The sequence below is a fragment of the Lissotriton vulgaris genome, chromosome 9, assembly GCF_964263255.1.
Source record: "Lissotriton vulgaris chromosome 9, aLisVul1.2, whole genome shotgun sequence".
Lineage (NCBI taxonomy): Eukaryota > Metazoa > Chordata > Amphibia > Caudata > Salamandridae > Lissotriton > Lissotriton vulgaris.
The window spans coordinates 1,215,301,238-1,215,324,801 of NC_141697.1; the positions used below are offsets into that span (position 1 = coordinate 1,215,301,238).

Genomic DNA, 23,564 nt, shown 5'->3' on the forward strand with positions numbered 1-23,564 from the left:
TTTTAAGGAGGATCCCAACTCCCCGAGACCCCGATGTAAATCCTGCATGCGCTACCAAACAGTATCCCTTCCTATGCATCGCCTTACATGCGTTTCCTACCAAGTGCTTTTCCTGAAGCAGGACCACATCAGGGGAATGTCTTTTAAGGAACTGCACAACCACACTGCGTTTAATTTTGTCCCCCAGCCCATTCACATTCCAACTCAGGACCCTAAACCCCCTACCCCCCATCACGGAACATAAAGGAGACCCAACCCCTCTCCGATCCCAGCACCATAGTTAAGCAGCTATTTAGATGAAATCCTTGAGATGTAATGCCTTGAAAAACATAAACAACAAAATCATCAACACAACACAGCAAAAAATACCAACCCCAAACCTCCCCCCCTGACCACCCCCCTACCTGCAACCCTGCTCACGGTGTTCATCCGCCCCCAACTCGCAGTGTGCCTGTCGCCCCATATTCTAATTACTGAACTATCGAAAAGTAACCCCAAGGAGGAGTACGACTCCCGATTTCCTGCCCAACCCCAAGAACATCATCGGACCCATTCAAACCATGTCCACCACTATCTTTTCTGAGAATTTTTATGTGACCGGATTCCACCGCCCCAACCCAGACTGAGACCACCTGAGAACATGTTAGTTCTTATTCTCGTTCTTGTGCGCCTTCATCTTCATCGCCGTTACGTCGCGACTGTCCATCTGGGAAGGAAAGAGTCTCCAACCAATCCAAGGCACTTTCAGGATTGTCAAAGAAAAAAGTCCTAGTTGCATGCTCAACTCTCAACTTGGCAGGGTACATCATGGCATACTTCAGCCCTTTATCTCAAAGTTTCTTTTTGACAACTATGAAGGATTGCTGCTGTTTTTGTACCGCCTGCGTAAAATCAGGGAAGAATCCTAGGGTAGAGTTTTCATACTGAAGAGGGCCCCCATTCCTGGAGGCCTGCAGGATAGCGTCTCTGTCTCTGAAATTAAGCACCCGTGCAATCATCGGCCGGGGCGGCGCTCCAGGTCTAGGTCTCCCTCCCGGTATTCTGTGTGCTCTCTCCACCGTAAAGAAATTCCCCAGTCCCTTGGGCTTTAAATTATTGAGTATAAGATCCTCAACGAAGAGGTCCGCGGCCTGGCACTCGGCCTTTTCCGGCACACCAATAATGGGCATGTTGTTTCTACGGGCTCTCCCTTCCTACTCGTTCAACTTACGACTTGTGAGTGCACTAGCGGCTTGAAGATCATGCACTTCCTGCTGCAACAAAGCCACATCGTCCATTAGACTGGATGTTTTGATGTCCAGCGATTTAACCTTTTCACCAGTTTTGGTGAGATCTGTACGGATTAAGTTAACCTCTATCGTGACTGTGTCCAGTTTGTGATCATGGACTCCATCTTCCGACCGAGGGATGTTTTTACTCCGTCGCCATCACATCTTGCAGCGTTGGTTCCGTCGCAGGGGCAGCCGCCCCCATATTCTCTTTGTGCATTTTCCCAGATCCGGTCGGTGAACCCTTAGATAGTGTGTATCGATCCAACTTGTCGGCTTGGACATACCTCGATCCCCTGGGCGGCTTATATTGTTGATTCTCTGCTTCGGGTTTAGTTGCCATCTTGAAGGCACGCAAAGAGCGGCTCCGGTCTTAATACCGATCTCTCGACAGGGGTACCAGGTCAAAGGTGGCACCGTGCGGGCGAGCCCAAAGCCGCATGCGTTGATCCGGTACGGTTCACCGTCAGCCACATACACGTGCGCTCCAGGGGGAAGGCAATCTTCAACCTCGCAGCAAGGACCACAGCACCTCACCAGATGGTGGCAACCAGCCGGACGGCTAGCCCACAGGGGCTCCACCCAGCGCGGGAGTATGTATGTATGCATGTATGTGCGTTCTTATATAGCGCTCGACTACCCTTGGGCATCTCGGCGCTTGCCTTGGGAACCCGTCCTGGCTTTTCCCTGTGAGATAACCCATACTGGGCATCCCGCGGGGGGCCGTTGTGGAGATTAAGCAAGCTTATTGCCCAGAGCTGCATAGTGTGAACTTGTGCTTAGAGTGGGCACCGAAGCGAGAATTATCGAGTCCGTGGACAATTGGGCTCGTGACCCTGCCGCGTCGGGAATCGAACCCTGGTCCCGGATCTGACCTCTGCTTCAGGGTATGCCTCCTCTAACCAGTGAGCCACACTTCTGAGTCTACTGATCAATAGCAATAATCCACAAATCGGGAGAGCCACCGGCTTTCACCCCAGCACAGACACATCAAGCCTCCTGCACCGGCGTCATCCTCACCAGTACTGAGTCAGAGCGGATGGATGGGGGCATCTCCGGATTACACTGGCATTCCTCGGTCCGAGCGGTCCGGGGGGGGGGGGGGGCAGTGGCAGGGGCGGGCTACTCGCAGCTTTTTGGGACGAGAATAGGACGTCCTTGGGACCGAGCTGGCAACCCCCAGATTAGGGCCCGCTGTTGTTACACTCCGGCCGGGGTCTGATCACAACTCGAGACTTCGGCTTCACTGGAGGCAGTCTGCAAACTTACGATCCTCCTCAAAGCTGATCGCGGCGGCCGCCAAAGACGCCGAACACAGCGCGCTGCACGCTACTCATCCGCGACCAGAATTCACGGTCCGACACCAGGATCTGTTACAGGATCTGCCCGGGGGCTGCGGGGGTCCCGGGAGCTGCTAGCTCACGTGGCCATACTGGATCGCGGCTAGGCTCCTCCTCCAAAGATTATCTTCTTTAACGTCAAAGTGGCATCCACTATACTTATCTTGGTGGGGTCGTTTGGATACCATAACATTGATGCTCTCCCATATCCTTATATACAATTTCAAATATCCCATTGTCTATCCCTCTCAAGCATTTTAGGAAAATTAACTCTATTTTATCCTCTTTTTTATGGGGACATCTATTCGTAAATTAACTCATCCAAAATCGGAAGGTGGGACAAACTTCCCGGACTTCTCTCTTTATCATAAATCTTTCATGCTGACTCAATCGTCACGATGGCTCTCTGACCCTTTTGCACCTTGCCCTCTCTGGACTACATTAGAACCATCTTTCATTTCTCCCTTCTCCTTTCAGGAATACCTATCTTTTACACGCAAATCACAATCCGTTTCCACTCCTATACTTAAACTTACTTCTAAACTCATTCCATCTACACCTTCGTCATCTTTGCTTAATTCTCCCATATGGCATAATTTACACATCTTATTTAACAATAAACCTTTCTATTGGAAAACCTGAAGACTACGTGGGCTGATTTGGGTCAATCAATTATATAATCGGGATTTAATTCTACCCTTTGCACAGGCTCGTATTGTTTTTGATTTTCCCTCATCTTTTTGCTCTAAATATTCCCTCCTAACACAAACTATCCAATCTGCCTCCCTGACTTTTAGACCACCTCCTCTAAACAGCTCTATCGACTCTACTCATACTGTTAAACTGCATTCTCTGTTGCTTGCTCATTCTAAAGCTTCTACCATTTACAATTTTTTTACATACCTCATCCGCACCATGAGACAAAACTCAGACAGAAATATTGTGGGAAAGGACTTTGACACCTCCTGGAATGTTGTTGTATGGGATAAAATTTGGCTTAAACTTAGGAAATCTTCAAGGGCTGCAAACACGACACAACCGCTCTTCTTTATTTATAATAGACTTCTATTCTCCCTTCTTACTCTCCACTCATTCCACGCTGATGTCTCACATGAATGTTGGTCCTGTTCGGCCCAACATGTTGATTTATTCCATTTACTCTTTAATTGTAAATTTGTTTGCCCTTTTTGGGAAAAGGTGTGGAATCAACTAAACTTGATTTTTCAGTCCACTCATCCGTTTTTCTACGTTACATATTTTTTTAGGTAGCTTATCCTCCATCTGGGAACATTCTAACTTTAATGTCAAAATAATTGACCTCCTAATAGCAGTAGCCTTCCAGCAAATAACGAGAAACTGGAAGGATTTCACTAAGCTTTCATATCAAGCATGGTGGTATGCGGTCTGTTATAATCACCAGCTAGACACTACATTTGTATATCCATCACATTTGGCATCCAAGCGCTCTGGTTTATGGGCTCTGGTCATTTTATTCATTGACCCTCATGGTAAATGCTCTACTACCCCTAGACCTCTGCAGCAAGAAGTTACTAAACCACCATGACTTCCTTTGTGTTAATATATATTTCTATGTATACCTTCTTTTGTACAATATTGCTTATGTTATCATTATTTTTGACTGTATTTGCATTTCTTATTTGTTATGTTTATACTCTGTTTATTTTCTAAACCCACTTGTTAGATGTATGTAGGAAGGTGGATATCTGACTATGGTTACCCCCAAACTTTTTGCCTGGTGTTTAGCTGGTTTTTGACTTAGTTGGCCTGGGATCCTGCTATTCAGGGCCCCAGGCTGATTGCTCTCTCCTTAAAATGGACTCCATGTACCTTAGGTGCATAACACAATTGGAATTGGTTCACCTTATAGGCCCCTGTAACAGTGTACCATAGGTACCCAGGGCATAGGTGTAGCCAAGGCCTACCAGGGGCTGCAGCATGTATTGTGCCACCCCTGGCCTGGCCTCCATATTTGACACAACTGGCTGATCACTCAGCTGGGGTAAGTTGGTGTAATCACCTCTTACTTAGGTACAGTATGCCTGTGCCTAACCCTAAACTGGACACATATGTTCCTATCAGCCACTCCTATGGAAGGCCTCATCAATCCTGGAGGCAGAGTGCTTGGAAATATGTGAGATGGTGCTCTAGCATGAGCTGAGCCTGTCTGCAGCTGTCGGGAACCACTCCCTAAGCTGTTCCGGGATATTGCCATACCATATACTCTTAAGTGCATTATAATCCTCGCGGTTAAATGCTATCTTTGGTTTGGCTTTATCAAAACATGTCGAGTAAGGTGTCATACGAATTGGAATACTATCCCCTCGCCAGTTCTGGCGACGGGGATAGCATTCCACCCTTCTAGAGGGACACGACATGTGTGTAGCCTTAACCCCGGTTAAAGTTAAACAGAGCCTCAGCATCACAAAATGGATGCTGCCACCACAGACACAAGTCTGGCCTCCTGCTGCTGACCGAAACTCGGCAGATGGTGGCCTGGACAAAGGGTTTCCTGCCTTGGGAGGTGCGAGCACCACCCCAGACAGGATTTTGTGTATTGGGTAGGACAGGGCTGAATAGAATCAGACATGCCCGGGGCACACAAGGTGTCCCCGTGCATAGGCCAGCCCAAACCGGTTCTGGGGCCTTCCAGCCCCAGTCCTGGCGCGGAGCTGGACAAAGGAAAGGGGGTGTAACCGCCCCCCTTCCTGGTTCCTCCCAGAGGAGGGACCTAGTAGGTGATCCACCCCCTAGATTGGAATAAGAGGGGGAGCAGTGCCATTGCACAGCAGATCATCCCGAAATCAACTTAAACTAAGAAGAAGACTGGACTTCGACATTCTGCTGCACAGAAGACTGAAGAAGAATCTCCCTTGTGGCCAAGGAGTGACCACCCTGTGAACACAGGCACCAACCAGCAACTCGACGTCTGCTTTGCCGCCGCCTCCCGCCGGAGCCCAAGCCCAGAGCCCGACAAGAACCAGATTCCCAGACCTCTCAGAGCCCGATCCACAGTCCCTGCAAAGAAGGGACCCGTGGAGGCATCGAGTGACGTGGGACCGGACCTCTTGGAAGACACTCGTAAAGCTGACTGCGCAGCTTCTGAGGCATCCTCGACGTTGTGCTTTGGGGACTGAGAACCCCCACCACCGAGCAGCCCTTGCACCGAAGATCAGCCCTCCAGCATCTCCACGATCTGCGTGGGGCCCTTTTGCATTGTGCCACTCGACGCGCCATCCCGGCCACTAGCCACGCGGCCAGCGGCCATCTTGGCGACGAACCCGAAGATTTAAACAGCAGGTCTGGTTGCTCCAGACCTACCCAAGCTCCTGTGAAAAGGAGCACCCGCTCTGACCTTGCTGGTCCGAGTGAACAGCATCTTTCGACTTCTGCGTGGCTTGCATTTGCCAAGGCCTGTTTGCTCCGATCAGGTCGCCGACACCGCCAACAGCGAGAAGCCTACGTGGGACAGCTCGTGACCGACTCCTGGACGTCCTCGACCCCGGGTATCCACGTGGCTGCTGAAAGAAGCTACCCGACAACGCCTGTTTGCACCCGACATCACCTGGTTCCACTCTGGTTCCACGGCAGTCACTGGCTAGTGACTTTGAACACTGTCCCCTCTGCTTTCAGGTCTTCAACTCTTCAGATCCACCCTTGGATCCACCGGAACTCTTCTCATCGAGCCGCCTGCAGCATCCTCAGCTCCAAGCACCATCGACCAGCGTGACGAAACCCGACACACCTTCGACCCTGTGCACCCGCTTCCTGTGGGTGAGGTAACTCAGCTCCGCCGGTGCTCCTGCACTGGTACACATCCCAAGGGCCTGTGTTTTAAGTTTCAGCTCCGTAGGTCACTCGGAAGGTTCCTAACTTTCTAACTTTGTGCTTTTTACGCACCATAGACTTTGTATTGAGAAGTGCGTGCACTTTGGACACTGCACCCGAGTCCCGTGGGCCTTTCCCGACTTAGCTAACTCCAGTCTCGAATAGCTCCAGCGATTCCCAAGGCCCTAGGCCTCTTCACTTTCCTCCTGGTATCTCTTATACCACTTATTTAGTATATGGTTTAGGTGGCCCCTAGGGCTCATCCATATTGTGCAACTTTTGTGTATTTTAAACTGTCTTGTGATTTAACGCTTGTGCTTCTGTGCTCATAAAGAGTCCAGAGGATTTTAATAGTTAATAAATCAATATATATTTTCAATATATATCTGTGTGGTGTCCCTTTCATTTGGTATTCAAGGGGGTTGTGTATGGTATAACAGCTGGCTTCACATGCCTTTCAGAGTTTAGCCTAAGACTGCTTTGTCCACGTTACCACTAGGATAACTGGTCTACAAGGTTGAATTACAACCATCATCATAAGGGTTGCTTGGCATGGTACAAAGTGATCACTAGAACTAGTGAGCATTATATACCAGGCCAACTTCTCACATTGGTGAGCAGCGGATTGGGATCTGAGCTTGCTGTTGTTTTACCATTACAATCTTTGAGATTATCATTTGAAAGATCATACAGGTACCTGCTAGGTACATATAAAACAAGACTAGTATACTTAAGTTCTACTGAACTTAGTTGTTGTAGAGCAAAGGGAGTAGCACACCCTAGCTACAACTACTAGATAGGTTTAGTAGGTAAACACCAGTGTAGGTAGATTGCAACACATCCACCCACACTAGAGCAATGTCTGGAACAGAGGGGTCCAGTGGACTTACTCCTGTTGAGAGTGACCCTCCAAGGGCACCATCCCAGTTTGCTATTTTTCCTTTTAAGGAACTAAGACAGCTTTGTGTCTTAAGGGGTCTGAAGACAGGGCCTTCCCCTACTGCAGACCACCTAAGAGAGCTTTTGGATCAGTCTGAAGCTCTAAAGACCTCTAAAGCAAACCCCACAGGGAATGCTGAAGGAGGCCATCCTTCAGAGGATGACACTGTAGACACCCCTACCCCTATCATCCTAGTAGATGAGGAAGCCTCCACCACTGGAGCTCCTCAAGTAGATGTAGAGGAAGAGGAAGAAGAAGAGGAGGAGGAGGTGGAAAGCAGTGAGTCAGATGATGACAGAGATAGTCAGGTGCTGGTCAGTAGACTGAACCAGGCTAACTTAAGTCAACTTGGGAATGAATCAGGTAACAACCCATTCAGACCCTCAGGTGGACTTAACCAGGGCCATAGGAGGAGGAGGCATCACTCAGGTGAATCCAATACCTCCCATGTCTCTAGAGGCTCTCATGGTCACTCCAGAAAGGAGATGACTAGCCCTCAGAGAAGGGAACATGAGGCCAAAATGAGAGAGGCTGAGCTTAGGATCCAGAGGCAAGAGTTAGAGGTTGCCCTGGCTAAGGAGAAACTTGCTAGAGCAAGACAGCCTAGAGAGAGTGGATTAGGATCCACTGGTGGCAGCACTATCCAGAAGGATAAAGACAGGTCCTTTGATACAAGAAACCTGAGTAAGATTGTGCCCCCCTACAAAGCTGGGGATGACATCCACAAATGGATGACTGCACTTGAGAGAGCCTGCATGGTACAGCAGATCCCTCAGGAGCAGTGGGCAGCAATCCTGTGGCTCTCCTTTGAAGGTAGAGGCAGAGACAGACTCCTCACAGTTAGTGATGAGGATTCTAGAAACTACATGGTCCTGAAGAGTGCTCTGATTGATGGGTTAGGCTTAACCACTGAACAGTACAGGTTAATGTTCAGAGATACCCAGAAGACACAGACTCAGGACTGGTCTGAATTTGTTGAGTGTGCCACTAAGGCTCTGGAGGGCTGGTTGCTGGGAAGTAAGGTTACTGACTATACAGGATTGTATAATTTAATTATGAGAGAGCAAATCTTAAGTAATTGTCAAAATCAGCTTCTACATCAGCACCTGGTTGACTCTGATCTGACCTCCCCACAAGAATTGGGTAGGAGGGCAGACAAATGGGTCAGAACCAGGATCAGGCCTAAGAACCAGGGTGGTGACCAAAAGAAAGAGACTACCAAGCCTCAAGAGAAGGGTGGGGATAAAAGTAAGGAAAAGACTTCCCCAGGGCCCCAAAACTCCAAGAATGGGGGTGGGTCCCAAGACACTTCTACATCCCAGAAAAAGCCTTATTGTCATACCTGTAAACAGGTGGGGCATTACAAAACAGATAGCTGTTGTCCCAAGAATGGCAATAAGGAGAATATACCTCCAGGTAAGGCTCCAACACCTCCTGTCACTGTTAGCAGTGGTCCCCCAGGTGGTGGGAGCACCCCCAAGAATTTGGGTGGGTTTACTTTTGGAGGACAGGTGGACTCTGGTCTATCCAGGTCCCCTAACTCAGATACTCTTGTCTATGAGACTGGCATGGGGTTTGCCAATTTCACAGCTTGCCCAAACACTTTGAGCAAGTATAGACAGGAGCCCCTCATCAATGGCTTGAAAGTTGAGGCCTTCAGAGACACAGGGGCTAGCATCACCATGGTGGCTGAATGTCTAGTCCCCTCAAGGCAACTTTTACCTGATGCCAAATATCAGGTGACAAACATTGATGGCATAGAATCCAATCATCCCATGGCAGTAGTCAATCTTAGCTGGGGAGGTGTCACGGGCCCAAAGAGAGTGGCAGTGTCAGCAAACTTGCCTGTAGATTGCCTACTGGGTAATGATTTGGAAATCTCAGCCTGGGCTGAGGTTGAACAGCAAACCCATTCTAGAATGGTAAATCTCCATGGAAAGGTTAGTGGGGCTGTAATGGCTACAGCCCCAATTCAAGATGTCCTTCCTGAAAAGGTTGGGAGGGCTGAGCAAACCTCAGCCCCATCTTTAGATAACTTCCCTCCTGGAAAGAGTAGCAGGGCTGTACTAGTAACAGCCCATACCCAAACTGAGTCTCCTCCTGAAAAGGTTGGTGGGGCTGTGATGGCCACAGCCCAAACTCAAACTGATACATGGGTAGTGAAGCCTGAAATGATGGATCACTCCACCCAAACAGAGAGCATTGAGGAGGAAGAGAAATCTCCCTCCCACCAGACTTTAGGAAAGGATCAGCCTCCTCAGGGAACTGATCTTACCCCTGATGAAGGAACTGTCCCAGAGGTTGTTAGGCCTGGCCTAACAGAGCCTCTGATGGCAGTGGACCCTTCTCAGGTGGGACCCAGTCTGGAGCAGGTAACCTGCCCCTCTCTACCTTGCCTTACTCAGCCCAGGGCTGCAGAGGACAAGAAGGACAGTGAGACCCAAAGGGCCCCCTGTCAAATAAAGCACCCCCATCAGCAGATTAGGGGCACCGAAACTAGTAGCCCTAGTGAGGTGCAGGCTTTAAAAACTCCTGAGGGATCCCCCTTAAAAGTAGTTAGGGACCTCCCCCAGATGGATATTGTTGGGCACAGCCAAACCTGGGACCCTAAGGGCCCAAACCTGACCTGTCCCTCCAGTAAGCCAAACAGAGGGACCCAGCCTCCAGCTTTAGGTAGCCAGAGGTTGACCCTGAGAGCACAGTGCAACTCAGTCAGTGAAAGAAAGGCACACATGGTGGAGAGTGATTGGAGGAAGCTGAGCCCTACAGAGGAAACTCACTTCAGTACTCCATCTCAACACCAGCCTTTGACTTTGCAAAGACACACCACAGGTAGAGATTCCCTATGGTGGAGACCCTCAGATACCCTTAGGGTGAGGGATTGCTTAGTGGACCATGAGACAGGGGGTTACCAAGCCAGAGCTGGTACTTCCTTATATGGCCACTTAGGCAATATAGGCTTACCTGGTCAAGGATAGCCTTATCTCCTTTCGTTTGGGGGGGGGTTATGTAGGAAGGTGGATATCTGACTATGGTTACCCCCAAACTTTTTGCCTGGTGTTTAGCTGGTTTTTGACTTAGTTGGCCTGGGATCCTGCTATTCAGGGCCCCAGGCTGATTGCTCTCTCCTTAAAATGGACTCCATGTACCTTAGGTGCATAACACAATTGGAATTGGTTCACCTTATAGGCCCCTGTAACAGTGTACCATAGGTACCCAGGGCATAGGTGTAGCCAAGGCCTACCAGGGGCTGCAGCATGTATTGTGCCACCCCTGGCCTGGCCTCCATATTTGACACAACTGGCTGATCACTCAGCTGGGGTAAGTTGGTGTAATCACCTCTTACTTAGGTACAGTATGCCTGTGCCTAACCCTAAACTGGACACATATGTTCCTATCAGCCACTCCTATGGAAGGCCTCATCAATCCTGGAGGCAGAGTGCTTGGAAATATGTGAGATGGTGCTCTAGCATGAGCTGAGCCTGTCTGCAGCTGTCGGGAACCACTCCCTAAGCTGTTCCGGGATATTGCCATACCATATACTCTTAAGTGCATTATAATCCTCGCGGTTAAATGCTATCTTTGGTTTGGCTTTATCAAAACATGTCGAGTAAGGTGTCATACGAATTGGAATACTATCCCCTCGCCAGTTCTGGCGACGGGGATAGCATTCCACCCTTCTAGAGGGACACGACATGTGTGTAGCCTTAACCCCGGTTAAAGTTAAACAGAGCCTCAGCATCACAAAATGGATGCTGCCACCACAGACACAAGTCTGGCCTCCTGCTGCTGACCGAAACTCGGCAGATGGTGGCCTGGACAAAGGGTTTCCTGCCTTGGGAGGTGCGAGCACCACCCCAGACAGGATTTTGTGTATTGGGTAGGACAGGGCTGAATAGAATCAGACATGCCCGGGGCACACAAGGTGTCCCCGTGCATAGGCCAGCCCAAACCGGTTCTGGGGCCTTCCAGCCCCAGTCCTGGCGCGGAGCTGGACAAAGGAAAGGGGGTGTAACCGCCCCCCTTCCTGGTTCCTCCCAGAGGAGGGACCTAGTAGGTGATCCACCCCCTAGATTGGAATAAGAGGGGGAGCAGTGCCATTGCACAGCAGATCATCCCGAAATCAACTTAAACTAAGAAGAAGACTGGACTTCGACATTCTGCTGCACAGAAGACTGAAGAAGAATCTCCCTTGTGGCCAAGGAGTGACCACCCTGTGAACACAGGCACCAACCAGCAACTCGACGTCTGCTTTGCCGCCGCCTCCCGCCGGAGCCCAAGCCCAGAGCCCGACAAGAACCAGATTCCCAGACCTCTCAGAGCCCGATCCACAGTCCCTGCAAAGAAGGGACCCGTGGAGGCATCGAGTGACGTGGGACCGGACCTCTTGGAAGACACTCGTAAAGCTGACTGCGCAGCTTCTGAGGCATCCTCGACGTTGTGCTTTGGGGACTGAGAACCCCCACCACCGAGCAGCCCTTGCACCGAAGATCAGCCCTCCAGCATCTCCACGATCTGCGTGGGGCCCTTTTGCATTGTGCCACTCGACGCGCCATCCCGGCCACTAGCCACGCGGCCAGCGGCCATCTTGGCGACGAACCCGAAGATTTAAACAGCAGGTCTGGTTGCTCCAGACCTACCCAAGCTCCTGTGAAAAGGAGCACCCGCTCTGACCTTGCTGGTCCGAGTGAACAGCATCTTTCGACTTCTGCGTGGCTTGCATTTGCCAAGGCCTGTTTGCTCCGATCAGGTCGCCGACACCGCCAACAGCGAGAAGCCTACGTGGGACAGCTCGTGACCGACTCCTGGACGTCCTCGACCCCGGGTATCCACGTGGCTGCTGAAAGAAGCTACCCGACAACGCCTGTTTGCACCCGACATCACCTGGTTCCACTCTGGTTCCACGGCAGTCACTGGCTAGTGACTTTGAACACTGTCCCCTCTGCTTTCAGGTCTTCAACTCTTCAGATCCACCCTTGGATCCACCGGAACTCTTCTCATCGAGCCGCCTGCAGCATCCTCAGCTCCAAGCACCATCGACCAGCGTGACGAAACCCGACACACCTTCGACCCTGTGCACCCGCTTCCTGTGGGTGAGGTAACTCAGCTCCGCCGGTGCTCCTGCACTGGTACACATCCCAAGGGCCTGTGTTTTAAGTTTCAGCTCCGTAGGTCACTCGGAAGGTTCCTAACTTTCTAACTTTGTGCTTTTTACGCACCATAGACTTTGTATTGAGAAGTGCGTGCACTTTGGACACTGCACCCGAGTCCCGTGGGCCTTTCCCGACTTAGCTAACTCCAGTCTCGAATAGCTCCAGCGATTCCCAAGGCCCTAGGCCTCTTCACTTTCCTCCTGGTATCTCTTATACCACTTATTTAGTATATGGTTTAGGTGGCCCCTAGGGCTCATCCATATTGTGCAACTTTTGTGTATTTTAAACTGTCTTGTGATTTAACGCTTGTGCTTCTGTGCTCATAAAGAGTCCAGAGGATTTTAATAGTTAATAAATCAATATATATTTTCAATATATATCTGTGTGGTGTCCCTTTCATTTGGTATTCAAGGGGGTTGTGTATGGTATAACAGCTGGCTTCACATGCCTTTCAGAGTTTAGCCTAAGACTGCTTTGTCCACGTTACCACTAGGATAACTGGTCTACAAGGTTGAATTACAACCATCATCATAAGGGTTGCTTGGCATGGTACAAAGTGATCACTAGAACTAGTGAGCATTATATACCAGGCCAACTTCTCACAATGTATATGAACCTACTGCCTTCATTGTTTTTATATTCTGCACATTGTTGTAATTGTTTTGTCCTAATAAACTTTTCCTGAACTTAGTCTAACAAGAAGCAAGGCGCCAGGGCCAGATGGGGGCCTTCCGATCTACTCCTGTTAGAACTCAATTTATAGGCCCCACTACCTACACAAATTATGAATGCAGCAGGAAGACAAGGCCTACACACTTCCTGGTCTAAAATCAGTGTTATGGAGCGTGGCCAAGATGGCAAGGTGAGCGGACGCACTCTCCGCGAGCTCCTCCGACCTCGTAGCCCTAGATCCTGAAAAACTGCCAATCTCCCCCCGTTTGGCACCGGGGCAGTGGCGGACACAGAGGGACCGGAGTACGCACTTCTGCTGACCCCCAGAGCGGCGGTGGGGCTGACTTTCGGAGTTCTCGAGAGCGGTGGAGTTGGAGGTCGGCCATCTTAGCGGCCTACCTGGCAGCCGACCGAGGCACCGCGGTGCTCTACCCCAGACGAAGTGTCGGCGAAGCTCCTGAGCGGCCCAGTGGCGGTGAATGGTGGTCGCTGGCGTGGCCACGGGCGGAACCCGGGGGTTTGTTGACGCCCTGCGTGGCGCTGGGAGCGGCCGCGAGAGAGGAGAGAGGCGAAGTCCCCGCACGCTGACCTGACTACGAGAGGCCGGGGACGCGGCCTAGCCCGAGGATTCTCCTGGCCGCTACTGAGGGCCGGACTGCTGGGCGGCGACTGTGGCCGTCGATGGATGGGGGACGGACCCCAATGAGTCTCGGGGTCCGGTTCCGGATTGGGAGCTGAAGGCGGCCAGGAGGTGACTGGCGGAGCTCCCGCAACACAGGCGGCAGAAGAACGGCCGCGCAGAACTGGGATTGAGGCCTGTGCGCCGAACACACGCAGCCCCGCCACGAACGGGCTACCTAGGAGGACCAGGCAGGGGAGAGACCCGGACAGTCCAGGGACGCCTGCGAGGGCTCATAGCGGCGGAGGACCGCCTGACACCTCGGTGATCTGGACCCCAACGAAGGCACGTCATACTTGGCCGGCCCGCTGCTCTGTACGAGGGCCGGACGCCGGCGGGGTGGCCGCCGGAGCAGATCGGACCCAAGAGAGGGGTGAGGAGAGGGGGCCCGGGCGGACCCGGGAGTGACTGTGGCCTGGTGGCGGGACGCCTTCTGCACCTCGCCGACGGACAGAGGCCTGAGAGCACGCACCCGCCTCCGCAGGGGATCAGAGATCAGCGATAGTGGATCTTGAGTCGGCGGAGAGGTGGAAGGAAAGCAAGGCGGAGGAGTCGGGGCCAAGATTGGGACTGGTTCTGCTGGCTGGGCCTGGTGAGTCGGCTGGACACTACTGCACTTTCCTGTGAGGCGCAACTTGCCCCGAGCGCCTTCCTATTGGGCTGGTGTCTCCTTCGGTGTGGCCCGTCTGGTCTGCGGGGTGCGGGCCCGTGTTACCTGATTCCGACGCCCTAGAACTGAACCACTGGGATACACATCAGATTTCCAGGCCGGGGAGAGCGGCTTACCGGGACAAGGGAGAGGGAAGCTGCAGCTCTGAGTTCCCTGCAGGATTGGGCCAGGCTGGCCTAGAACTCTTACCTTCTTTCACGGAGCTGTCCCTGTTGAGCAACTTCGGGGGTGTCGTGGCTGGCAACAAAGGCAACAAAGGAAATAAGAAGGGGGATCGGACTCTACAAGACATGCTTACCAGAGGCCCAGCGAGGCAGGATAGGGGACAGCAATCATCGAGCCCCGCGAGCAGCTTCCAGGGGGCTGTGGGAGGTGAGCCCCCAGTGACCAGGTCTTTCCTGGAATCTCTTTTTAGCTCGCTCAGGGACGATTTCCGCGCACTGAAACAGGAGGTGGATGGAGAGGTGCGGGAAGTGCGCAGAGAAGTCGATGGCTTGGGCGAGAGAGTGGCCACTGTAGAGGCGGCGGGACACGCCCGTGACAAAGAGATCACGCAACTGCAGCAGGAAGTGCTGCGCCTGCAGGACCAACAGCTTGACCTCCAGGCACACAATGAGGATCTTGAAAACCGATCTCGCCGCAACAATATCAGGGTCCGCGGCGTTCCATCCGGAGAGGAGGGTGAGGACCCGGCTGGGTATCTGCAGGACCTCTTCCGAGAGATTTTGGGGGAGCCGAGAGACTTTGCCATTAGGATAGACAGAGCGCACAGGGTGGGACCGCCACGCCGAGCCTCAGCCCCTCCCCCAGATATCCTGGCTTTCCTGCCGGACTACCCCTTGAAGGAGCGGATCCTCCGTGAAGCACGACGGCAGCAGTCCCTAAGTTTCCGGGGACACCGGTTTGCCCTTTTTCAGGATCTCTTTGTGATCACGCTTCAAAAGCGCAAGACTTTCAAAATTGCAACGGATTTCTTGAGGGACCACAACACGCAATATTCCTGGGGCCAACCCTTTCCGGCTCATCTTTAGGTGGAATGGAACGCTCCACCAACTTCGCTCTCTGCAAGATACCTGTGGCGTCTTGGGGATCACCGCGACGGACGACGTTGTGCCCACTCCACGTAGACGTCGCACCACCAGGGATGGTTGGCAATCAGTGCCAAGAAGGCGACCCTCTGTGTCCTCAGCGCGGCCGGACTCGCCCACCATCAGAGCGGACATGGCTGAGGCAATTCAGGAGGTGGACCGGTGCACTGCAGCTAGCGAGGTCGCTTTGACAGCTTAAAAGGACTCTGGGGGGAGATCGATGCAGCATTACTGGAGTAGCAGGTTTGGTGGTCCGGGGGAGGGGGGTGGCGGGTGAGTGGGTAGTGGCCGGACGTCCACTTGAATACCTTTCCGCAGACTTGTCCGTTCCGGACTGGACTGGGACAATGGGTCCTCGGGCCCGCCTGGGAGAGGGGGGGGAAGAAGGGAGTTGTTGGGGTTGGGTCGGTTGTGGTTTGTGGGGGTGGGGGAGGTGGGAGGTTGTTGGGGAGTTTCTGGAGGGGTTTGGGGAGCAGGGAGGGGGAGTTGGGAGGTGGTTGTGGGTAGGGAGGGGGGGTCCATCCAGTGCTCTTGGTGCGTTCACGCTGCCCTGAAGGGGGCTCCCGGGCTACTCTGGCCCAAGATTTGCCACTTACAGATATTGATCAATTGCTCTTGCCGCTTTGGTTTGATTACTTATGGCGACCCTTAAGGTGGTGACCCTGAATGTTAAGGGGCTCAACAATCCGGTTAAAAGAAGAGCAGTCCTGTCTCTATTGGAGGGTACACAGGCGGATATCTGCCTTCTGCAGCAGATTCATTTACTGCCGTGTGATTGCCATAGGATGCGCACACGCAAGTTCCCCACACAGTTTTTTTCCTCGAACACCTCCAAAACGGCAGGGGTTGCAATCCTGGTGTGTGAGTCCTTTCGGGGGGAGGTTCTCCACAAACTCACGGAACAGAAAGGGAGGCTTTTGGCGTACAGGTTCAAACTGGGGTCACTGATGCTTACTATAGGGACGGTATACAGCCCGAATGACCACCAGGAACGCTTCCTTCAGTCTGCGCTGGTGGACATAACAGCGTCCCCAGACAGACACATCATTATAGGAGGGGACCTGAACATGGGGCTCGATTCCTCTATGGACAGAGCAACACAACGTTACCCACAGACGGGGGAACTGTCGTAAACTGGAAAGGCCCAATTGGCGGATCTCGATCTTCACGATCTATGGCGCCGATTTCACCCCACAGACAGAGACTATTCCTACTATTCTCATGCACACAAAACTTACGCAAGGGAAGACCACATTATAGTCCCTGGCCCAGTCTGTGACTTGGCCACGGCTTCTGAAATTGGGGTCCTCTCTCTATCAGATCATGCACTGGTCTCGGGAGTCTTCACGCTGCCGCCGACGCAGGCTCCTCGCGGGGTGTGGCGACTCAGAGATACTCTCTTGCATAAGAAACCAGTGGTGACACGCATAACGGAGTCGATCAAAGAATATCAGTCTCATAAGGACAATGGAGATACCTCGCTAGCAAATCAGTGGGCAGCGCTTAAGGCAGTCTTGAGAGGTGAATTAATTGCAATCTCCTCTGGAGAGAATAGGGAACGGCGTCAAAAACGAGACGAACTGACGCAAAAGGTCCATGAACTTGAACAGGTGCTTCACCGTATGGGGGCCCCTAAATTTGGAGGCAGTTGAAGGCAGCGAGGAAACTCCTGTCAGCGTTGGACATGGATAGGGCCGAATATGCGGCGCTGAGGTTGCGGCACGCGTATTACACGGGAGGGGACAGGTGCGGCCGACTTCTAGCGAATAAACTAAGAGAGTCGCACCAATGTCGCCGAGTGAAAGAGATTGAGGTTAGGGAAGGAGTGACGGTTTCGGACGATGCTCAGATAGCCGAGGCCTTCCGGCGATTCTATGCCAAGCTATATACGGAGGACCTCCTGGAGGAGGGAAACGCGGAGGATTACTTAGATACGATCACCCTCCCATCTTTGGAACCGGCACAGGCGGAGTATTTGGAGAGAGAAATCCGGGTCGAGGAGGTGATTACAGCCATCTCCAGACTCAAGCATGGCAAGGCCCCGGGCCCCGACGGGTACTCCACGCTCTTCTATAAGACATTCAGTGCCACGCTGGCGCCCATTCTAGCCAGACTCTTTAATTCGTTCTCCGCCTCGGGAGCTATTCCATCCCATCTTCTACAGGCGACGGTGTCAGTCATTCCTAAACAAGGAAAGGATCGGACCAAATGTAGCTCGTATCGGCCGATCTCTCTCCTCAATGTTGATCTCAAATTATATACGGGGGTCCTTGCGGCTAGATTGGCGCTCCACCTGCCGGGACTGGTGGAGTCGGACCAGGCAGGCTTCGTACCTGGGAGGCAGACGGTGGATAACACCAAACGAATAGTACACATCTTGGAGAAAGCCTCCCGAATTCCGGGGGAGCGAATGCTGTTATCTGTCGACGCCGAGAAGGCGTTTGACCGGGTGCACTGGCTTTACTTAGAAAAAGTGTTAGAGAAAATGGGGATTGGAGAAAAGTTCCGCTCTATGGTATTCAATTGCTATAGGTTCCCAACAGCGGTGGTACGGGTGAACGGTTGTAACTCCCAGGGATTTAACATCGAGAGGGGCACCAGACAAGGCTGCCCGCTGTCCCCGCTTCTCTTCGCTCTGTATATGGAACCGTTCGCTCAGAGAATACGCCAGAACCCGGACGCGACAGGCGTAAAAATGGGTGGATACGTCCATACGGTCAGCCTTTATGCAGATGACGTGATATTCTCCCTGGACCACCCGAGGCGAGCTCTCCCCGCGTGTATTAGCGAACTAGAGGCTTTCTCGTCGGTGGCTGGATTCCGAATGAACATGGGGAAGTCGGTGGCATTAGATCTCTCCCTAACGGCTGCCACTCGATCGGAGCTACAGGGGCTCTTCCCTATGCACTGGTCATCACACCAAGTACAGTACTTGGGTATACTGTTGGTGCCCACATTGCCGGCCACAGTCAGAGCTAATTATGAGGCTTTAAGTAAGAAGATCAGGGAGGAGCTGGGGAGATGGGGCAAGGGCATGATATCCTGGCTTGGCAGAGTGGCGGCGGTCAAGATGACAATCCTTCCCCAGGTTCTGTACCTGTTCCGGGCACTGCCACTCCAGCCGCCTAAGGGGTGGATCCAGCAAACTCAGGCGGACCTGGCCCGTTTCATTTGGCAAGGCCGCAAACCACGACTTAAAAGAGTTCTCTCGACGCTGGCTCCTGAGTCGGGGGGACTGGGTGTTCCGGATCTGCGCAAGTATTTTCAAGCGGCGCAATTGCGGTATCTGGTGGAGTGGAGTAAATGGGAGTCGGACAAGCCTTGGCTCTTCCAGGACCAGGCGGTCGCAGGTGGCCCGCTACAGGAGGTGCCTTTTCTGCGTAGGGCTCACCGCCCTCCTAATCTTTACGCGTCCTTTGTTATGCAGGTCCCACTGAAAGTTTGGGACGCCACCTACAGGGTCCACGAGCTCACTACGTTCCCCTCCCCGTTTACGACAATAGTGGACAACCCAGACTTTACACCAGGGTTGGAACCAGGAGCCTTTACGCATTGGCGCACAGCCGGATGTAGGGCGCTCTCACAATTGTATGATACGGATGGGGTCCTTCCTTTTCGGAGACTCAAAGAGGATTACCGGCTGTCTGAATCGGACAGGATGCGCTATTGTCAGGTGAGGCACTGGGCGTCACAGTCACAGGTGAGGGAGTTGGCTGACAGGCAGTGGCGGCTGGTGACATTTTGAAGTGGTGGGCGTAAAAGTTTGTGATGTATAGAGAAGCATGCAAGCGCGACAAATAAGAAGGGCTGGGGGTAGGGTGCGGGGGGTCCTACAGGATACTATCAGACTGAAAACTAAGAAGTTTAAAAAGCAAAAAACAAGACAGCACAGCAGGCATTTTCCATCTCTGCACCCAGTATTTGGAACAATATCCTCATATCCATTAACACCACCCCAACAATGCTGCAATGTAGAAAAGATTTGAACACACACTTCTTTACAGAATAGTATATCACAACGCAGTAAATAAATTACAACCAGCTACAACTCGTATTACTCATTGACCGTAATAGTATAACATACACATTTATTGCTTGGATGTTTACCAGCCCATTGTAAGTGGCTGTGCTTATTATTGTGGACATCTGGCATGGTTGTCATAACCCTTTTCTTCCCTTTATCAAAACACTACATGTAGCATGCCCTGCAGATCTTCACATTTTTTCACTAACTGCAGCCCTTGGTTTCCAGCAGTCACAGAAAATCCATAACAGATGACATTTTAATCCTAAACAGTTTCAGAGGCTGTCCATAAAAATTATCATAACCAAATTCAAGGTCATTAAGAGACTTTACATTTCCACAAGAAAGCAGAGCAGAATATACTTTTCTCAAGTTGAAATCTACCACGATGGTAACAACAAATTTCACAGCACTGCCAACACAGATAGCAAAACGTTTGAAAGTGTTCAAAACGAAACTGCAAACAAAGTCCCATTTTTTTTTAGATTTATAGCGGAGGTCGTGGAGTTTATTATGAGATGGTAGATTAGCCGCCCAAGCCCCACACCTGATAACGAATTACAATGTTCCATATTATGTCAGACAAAACCAAGCCTCTTGTAAAACAGGTGTTACAGCTGGAATAGGATATTTTAACACAGTTACGCCAAGGAGTAGCCAATCAGACAGCCGCCTGCTCACTCAGCAAGGGAGTCGTAGATGAATCCAAACCTGCAATCAAATGACCAAGCACAGCAAACAGCGGGAAAAGCAGCCGAGCGGCAGGACACACAAGCTCGTGAAATAATGGCGCTGAAAAGGAGTTCTGTGCCCTTCTCGAAGTCAGGAAGCCAAAGTTAAATATTGTATCGCGTATTGCCAATTAATTCAACAGTCGCCAGTTAGGCAAACCATTCGCTTTATTTGGCCTTTCGCTGCCGTCAGCGGATCAGCCATAAAAAACATTGGGAGGCACACGCACAGAAGCACGCACACAATCGCACTGCTAAAGAAAAACAAATAAAATGCACTTTTGTACATATAGGCCACTGCGGCCGTGGTTAATGTCACCTTGGGGTTCCACACTAAAAAAACGTAGACCTTAATTTAAGGAACACAGAATGAAGCAGAAGCACCAGAGGGTAACTATGGACTCTCCATTTGGCATACCATTCTTTTTGGTTTTAACCCTCGTTCTCCTATGTTGCCACAGTAAAGGCTCCTTTAAAACCTCAAGGTTGCCCTGGTTCTGCTCAGTTTGTGCCATAAACAAGTTTTTTTTCTGTCCGTTAAGCACATTGCTAAGACCTGACTTGCTGCAGGATAAGAAACTGATCAAAGCCTTTTTTGATGTTCTCGTTCAACACGAAGAGATGCTCCCATGATCTTTCGTGAAACTGCAGTCTGCTGAAATCCAAAGTTTCAAGCTTTCTGGGGCCATACAAATCGCCAAGTGGCACAGACAACAGCTACAGCCAAGGAACCCCGTTCTCGTCCTTTTGAATTCTTATCTTCCTGTGCAGACTTTTCATCTTCCGCTCTAGTGGAACCAGTTGCTTCGTGCGGGGAATTAGTAGAATAAAGAAAGAAAACTTACCTGACCGCCGGTCAGCGCCGAATCTTCTGGGACCTTGGCAAGTTGGCGCCTTCTCACTGGAGCGGAAACCGTTATCCCACCCTCCGTCCTCAGCCAATCCTGGCGCAGGAGCAGCACCAGGATTGACACAGGGCATGGTTGCTTTCTGCCCGCCTGCCCATTAGAGAGCGAGGTTTCGCTCTTCTAATGGGCATGCGAGCAGGCAGAAGTGCGCATGTCATCCCCTCCGCCACTGGTTGGCTTCATAGATTGTGGCATGTCCTGGGTATGGAAAAACTATCACTTATGGTAGCTGGGGAGGTGGAACAATTTGAGGAATTGTGGCAACCATTTCATGCACTACTAACTACGGAATTTAGAGAGCTCACATGTCCAAGGTACCTCCGATTACTGAGACTCACACCGCCATTGGCCCCCACTGCTTAAGGACTCACTATTTGGGCATGGTCGGTGCCGACGGGCAGCGTTATGGACATGACACAGAAGGCGGGCCAAGCTCTGGATGGGGTGGGTAGGGGACGGGAGGGATTGGGGAGGGCGAGGGAGTTGGGGGGGTAGTTCTGCAAAATAGGAAAGAGTACGGAGGGATTGCACTATCTTTGTTTTGTATTATAATTACATTTTCTGAATCTAAGCTGAAGGGGCTGTGCTGAACGGACTTAGTGAATGACGCACTCATCTGGGGAAGCCCCCCGGCATATTGCGCAGTCATTTCTGCCTGTATGTTTATTTTTTCTTTCTCTGTACTCATTCAATAAAATACTTTAAACATAAAATCAGTTTTATTGTGCTTGTTTTACAAAGGGGATAAAGGAGACCCTCTTTGTTATCATCCAATTTCTGTAATACACTCAGGAGTTAGGGTTGTGGGACAGGTGCTGCTGACACAACTCACTTGTACCCTTGACTAGTGTTTAAAACTCCATTTGCTTTTTAACAAATATGTGCTAGCAAAGTGGGGGACACTTCACAAGGCCTTTATGGATCTCTGATCCACTTTCAATCGAGTAAACAAATCCAAACTTTGGCCCCTGTTGGTTTTAATCGAAGGGGATACCAACATAGTCCTATTCCTAAGTGACTTGCTCAAGACTTTGTCAGCTATTGTTAGATGTGGTCCAAATGATCAGTGCACTGCCAGTTTTGAGGTAAAAAGGGGGGTAGACAAGGTTGCCACATTAATCATCTTGAGTCGGTCCTCTTTCAGGATGCTAGTGACTTGCACAATTCCGACGGCAGACCAATTCTTTCCTCACTGTATGCCGATGATGCAGTCCTGTTAGCCTGTACCGCCACCGTTTCAAAGCACCTATTGCAGTCTTTTGAGGTATTCATGACCTCTTTGGATATATTGATCAATTCTAAAAAGAAACACAACATTGTGGCTTGCCCTAAGTCTACTAAAACCAACACTTATTTTGTTGCCGGTAGTGAGGTTTTGAACATCTCTGTGATTCCTTACCTCAGGCTCTACTTTGAACATGGGGTGTGTGGTCCTTGGACTATCTATCAAGAAACTTTCTATGTTCAGGTCCATCTCTTCTATCTATGAATTCTCCACCAGACTGGGTTACAAGTCCTGTTCCAATAAAATGTTTCAAGTCAAAGAGTCTTTCAGCTGCATCTTATGGGAGGGACATATGGGATTATGAGGATGCCTCGATTCCGCAAACTTTCGAAAACACCTTATATAGACAAATTCTGGGCAATCCCCAGAGCACACTAGCTTTTATAGCCTATGAGGAGCTTGGTGTTATAATCTATGTTGAGAACTTTACTATGTCATGGAATGCAGTGAGGCAAGCAATTCTGTGAATCACTCATTCCAGGGCTGAGCATCTTACCGGGCAGTTGGTGCTGTATGGTTTACTGTCGTTACGTGATTAAATATATTTATTCTTACACTAATTCCAGTGAAGAAGGCTTTATTTTTACACTGCGACGAGGAGTCTTTGCCTGATTGGGGACAGGCATTTTCAGCATCAACTCCCCTATTTGATAACTTCTTTTGGACTGTGAAGACCCACGCTATTTTATATATTTTTAAGTTTGCTAAGCAAGATGTTGTGTTTACTTAATCTATTGCTCAGTCCTCATTGCACGCGCAGCATGTTCTCTGCACGCGCTGCCTGCCGGTGCATTATGACGTCAGGGTGTTCTACCTGACCACCGGCAGGCTGACAGTTGGTATGACAGTTGCTCGCCTTAGGCACTTGCTGTCAAACGTACCTTTGGTGTCAGGTATTACCATATATGCATAATAAAGGCTTTACTACTTACCGGTATCGTGTCATCTCTACAAGTGGCG

The 23,564-nt window shown here is 50.9% G+C and overlaps 1 protein-coding gene across 1 annotated transcript in view; it reads right to left on the minus strand.

Annotated features, from left to right (window-relative positions):
- LOC147693068 (solute carrier family 26 member 6-like) overlaps window positions 1-23,564 on the minus strand; it is a 166,860-nt gene that overhangs the window by 133,434 nt on the left and 9,862 nt on the right. The window lies entirely within an intron of this gene.